Source organism: Mycteria americana, chromosome 6 (genome assembly GCF_035582795.1).
Source record: "Mycteria americana isolate JAX WOST 10 ecotype Jacksonville Zoo and Gardens chromosome 6, USCA_MyAme_1.0, whole genome shotgun sequence".
NCBI classification, from domain to species: domain Eukaryota; kingdom Metazoa; phylum Chordata; class Aves; order Ciconiiformes; family Ciconiidae; genus Mycteria; species Mycteria americana.
The window spans coordinates 18,048,670-18,053,963 of NC_134370.1; positions in this window are offsets into that span (position 1 = coordinate 18,048,670).

The following is a 5,294-nucleotide window of genomic DNA, read 5'->3' on the forward strand; positions in this document are numbered from 1 at the left end:
TGAGGTGGAGCAGCTGGGATTTAACTTTTATTTATAAAACTTAATTAGGAGGGTTTTTTCCTTTCTTTCCATTTTTTCCAGCTCTTCACTGTTAAAATCATGTAACACTCTACATATGCACACACAAACACATAAAACAAAGAGTAAAAGAAAACCACAACAGTCAGTGAAGTTACTTGCTATAGAAATAGCAGTGCTGGCATTAGCACTTCAAAGGGAAAAGCTATTTTAAAATTTAACTGCCTGGCAGATGTAGCAGATATAGAACAGCAACCAAAGAGAGGTAAGGAGGGAGGCAGAGTAGGAAGAGGAGAAAATGAGTGGGGAGGGATAGAAAAGCAGATGAACTGTACATTAATTCAAAGTAAAAATAGCCAAACTCTGTGTACTGACAGTGAAATGTTGGCAACGTGGATCCCAGTAGCAAAATTGCCATTGACTTCAGGGAAATCTATCTTTCACTCTGCATCAATAGTTTTACATACTACAGTGTATCAACACAATTCCTCAATGTATTTATTTCCTTTTAGTTAATAGTTGCCAATCGTTTATTCTACAGTAATTCTACAAATATGTTACGTCAAGAAGGAAACTGACCCTCACTACTGTTTTCAGTACTAGATTGGAAAATCAGGATAGAAACCTGTCAGTTTTTATGGCATAAATTGCTATTCACACCAATGGTGTGAATAGCATAAATAGCCATTCATCATGTATTAAACTCCTGTATTTTGAAGCAACTGGTATAGAGTTTCAGCCCCCTGATTCCTGGGATTTGTTATCATCTACTACATTGCTGAACTCCAGATGCAATAATGATTTCAAAGGGAGGGATTTAAAACAGTATGTTTAGTCTGTAATGTATGGAAGATATCCATAAAGATATATGGAATGGTTAGTCAGTCTACATCGATGCATAACTGATTATTCTTCAGGCTGAAAAAATATTCATGGTAAAGTATTTTATATACAGTCAGTCTGATTGCTGTGGTAACACTGAATAACCTTAGCTGGCTCATTAAATCCATCTATGATAGAATTTTTTCTTTTTCTTTTCTTTACTATTTGCCAATAGTAGTAATGGTCATGTAGATAAGTCATTAGACTATTACAACTCTGTCATTTACTCTTAGATCTGTTCTAAACAGAGTTCAGATAGCATAGTTAAAATGTTACTATCCTTGCCAGTGTTGTTCCAGAAGATTGTTCAGGGAAAATGCATTACAGCAAATACGAAGAAATATACCCATGTCAAAATAATTTACAGGACAACCTTTGCCTTGCAAGTCCATCAGCAGTCCATTTTGTAAACACTGCATAACATCATTTCACATTAAGCTTTGAAGGAAAGGAGATGTTTTCTTCTCAGTGCTCCTAAACCAACTATGGCAGATGCAAACACTTTAACAATGGGGAATCAAACTCCATGAATCAGGTCAAGTTTTCTGAGTGGCATATGGGAAACGGATACAAGCTCATAGCTCCAAATGCATCTGCCTCGTGGAGAAGCTTGGAATGCAGGAAATGGCAAAAGGTGAACCATGAACTTACGGGATCATAGTTGAAGGACTGTACTTGGCCCTTTATAAAGACTGTAAAAAGATGACAGAACTTTGCAACTTAACTGAAGACAGCACAATTCCAGTTTAGGCTTTTTTAGCAAATTATTTTCTCTCTTTTTCATAAGCAGGAAAATGAGAACAAAGTAGTCTGTTAAGAATTTTGTTCGTTTGTTAGTTATCCTGAAAGTCACATTTAAACTTAACTTTGTTCATGTAGGTGCTCAGAAAATGTTAGATTAGGATTTTATTTATCCAGACATTATGGAATGGTCATTATCCTCTTATCAGGATAAAAACTCAGTATGATTTAAGAGATGACAGTAAAAGATACAGAAGACACTAATGCAAAGAACAGGGTAAACCCACTGTTTCAAAGGAAAATGTGAAGTCTTAGCAATCAGCCTATTGAAACAGAGACTAACTGATAGATGATTATGTTACCAATAATCATATCACATACCTTTATCTTATTCACTCCATCTTTTACGTGTTCCCTCCTGCTTACTTCTCCGTGTCTGTAAATTTTGGGCCATTTAAAGTTCCTTTATCTGTATGGTTGGGTTGACAGTTATTTAATTAAATTTTTGAAAATCAGTGGTTTTGCTCCATGGCCTCAAATGTTGAAGTCCTTGGCTGAAAAAGAGGCTTGGTAGCAGATAAGTCTGAAGGAAAAAAAAATTTAAAAGGAAATGCCCAGGGTTAAAAATAAAGAAATATATCTAAAATGCAAATGATTTAATTCAATGTATAGAATCATTTGGCCTTCATTTTCACATGTGTAGCTATAATCATTCTGGGTTAAATGAATCTGAGGAAATGTGGAAGGTTCTAAACACAAAATTATGAAAAAATGATACTTGCAATACTTCTAAGTGAGCTAATTACACTTTGTTTGGCTCCCAAGCTCCTTTATAGGCTGACTCCATTTTATAGTAGCCTGGAGACTGAATCTGCTACAGCTCCCTTAATACATTGCAGATTTCAAAGTTAAGAGTTCTCAGCTCCTTGAAGTCCTGCTTTTCCGTTGAAAATATTTTCAGTTGTTTACACATGTATCATGAAATGGACCTCTCACATCTGCACCTACATTTGTAGAAGTCAAATGAGACTGCCATTGACACATGACAGAGGAAGTTGAAAACATTCGACTGAAGTGTTTAAGATTTGCATCACAAAATCAAGATCAATATCTCTTTGTTTGAGGCAAACTGTCCTTGCCTGAAACAGCCTAACTACAAAATATCAGAAAAGAGGTGAACAAGGAAATACACACTTTTTATAGGTGGGGAATTGAGGAAATCACAGTAATTATAACAAAAAAGGGTGGCCCTTGACTTAATTTAGTTTTTGATATTTGGTCTCTTTGCGATAGTTTTTGATATTTCAGTTAGATTTTTTTCTTGGTAAGTATATACATTAATTGGGTCATTTTAACACATCAGGGCACTATGGGATATTTTAACTAAATAGAATCCACTCTAACCCATCAAAGAAGCTTACTCTGTAATGATCTTAGTCTTTAAAAGAGTGGGTCGACATTAAAAGAACGACTTACCATACCTGTCAAAAAAAGAAATCACCTAAAACAAGAAAATAATGGTATCCATATTCTTTTGATGTTAATTATCTCTTTTGTTGTGGATTCTACTCTCAAATAATAAACCTAATCTTCTATTAAGCAGCCTTGCCTTCAGTTTGGGATACATAACTCATGTCACAGTCAATTCTTTCACAGCTGTGCTTATAACAGTGAAGACCTGCTTAATTAGACCTCCCTCCCAAAAAAAACAAACAATAATTGTATTCCTGTGGTTTTAGGTACCATGTAATGTTCTAAAAACAAAACAAAAGGCATATGAGCAAAATAAACCCTCCACTATTAAGACATGATGCTTCGTAGGCAAAGGCTACCATGCAGGTTAACACAGAAAATAATGGATCTGTTTGCCTCAGAAATTTTTGTAGATAGACTTAATTGTTTATTGACACTACAGGTGGAGATAATTACAAAGATTTAAAAATAGGCTTTCAATTTTGACATGTCCAATCTATGCAAAACGGGCCTGATTTTTCAGAGTGGTTTGTGCTTTCAAAACCCAGCTGATGTTGATGTGGTAACTGTTGGTACTCATCCCCTAAAAATATTCTTATACTAAGTATAAGTATATACTAAATATAATATTCTTATACTAAGATTCCAGTATTTGAGACATCAAAACCAGAGGCACCTTTTCAAAGTTTTGTTTGGTACAGCAAACTGCTTTTCGTGAACTCTCTTTTACATAATCTGGGTCTTCTGGTGCCATTATACAAGCAAGATATAACAAGCACAAAAAAAACCCCAAGACCTCCTAAAAATTGTCTTCAGTCATTCCCTAGCTCAATTTTGCTGGTTTTAAATAAAATGTTCTTTTTAACTTTTTTGATTTCGCTTCCAGGAAACGGTTCCCACACTCATACTCAGATCAATCCTCCACAGAAATCATTCTGGAGATCTCAAAATGTGTGTGCAGTCAGTTGTCACTGGGGATCCAAGATTGTCACTGGGGATCAAAGGTGGCTTGGGGAGCAGAACAGTGGTGCATCCTCTGTAACTTCAGTGAAGGTTTATGTCATAGCATTCTTTTAAAGAGCAACTGTTCTAAAATAATTTCAAAGCAAGTCAACAAAAATCTACAAGTGTTCTATGCTGTATCATTTATTCATCAGATCTGCCAATAATGGCAATAATAGCTTTGCGTGTAGATTATTTGTTAACTATTTTTTAATATATGTTTTAACTATATTAAACATACTTAAAAACCATAAAGATAAGAAATAAAGTTTTAATTTTAGGAGTTTTTTTCTCTGGATGCTTGAGACTTTTGGATATGCAGGTTGTCCTATGTATCCAGAGGACTCTGTATGAAAAATCCCCAACAAGGGAAGTAGAAATCTTCTGATTAGAACTAACTAAAAGACTGAGTCCAGGCCTACTGAATGACACACTAAATCAGTTGATGTTAACAGAGAATATATCTATACCCTGTTTTACCACCAGATGCAACTTCAGCCTGCCTACATTTTGAACTGGTTAGAGGAAATAATCTTCAAACAGAAGCCATGGATTGCTGTGATACAGGGTATTGTAGCTATGCTTGGTGTCGTGCTACTGAAGCTATATAGCTGCTGGATGGCTCATATTTAGTGAGAACTGTCTCATGTTGCTTCAGAGAATAGGCAGGCAGAAATCATGTTTGCCTTTAAAAGCTCATAGCTTTTAAAGCTAACAGTGGAAGAAGAACTAACATCAGAATTTTTGCTGAAGATGACCAAAGCTTATTTTTCTTATTATGTTTTATTTAATTATTATTATGTACCTTATTTTTCCAGCTGCTGTGGAAGCAGGCATCGAAGTTGAAAGCAAATTATTCACATGGCATTTTGGTCAAGTTCTAATTTGGGTCATTTTGCTCAATTTATTCACAGATGTTAATTTCATGATGTATGCAAAACCATGATCTAAAGCAATACTTAGATACTTCAAATAGAAATTTTTTTAAAAGTAGATTTTTTCCCCTAAAATTAGCCAAGTTAGAAAAGGATAAAGTGATATTTTTCTTTGATATTACATATAATTTATGATGCCAAGCACATATGCCATCTGTTGACTGTTGACAATGACTAGAAATATGACATTTTCAGGAACATAATAGCAATTAGAATATTACTAAAATGCATTGAAGACAATGG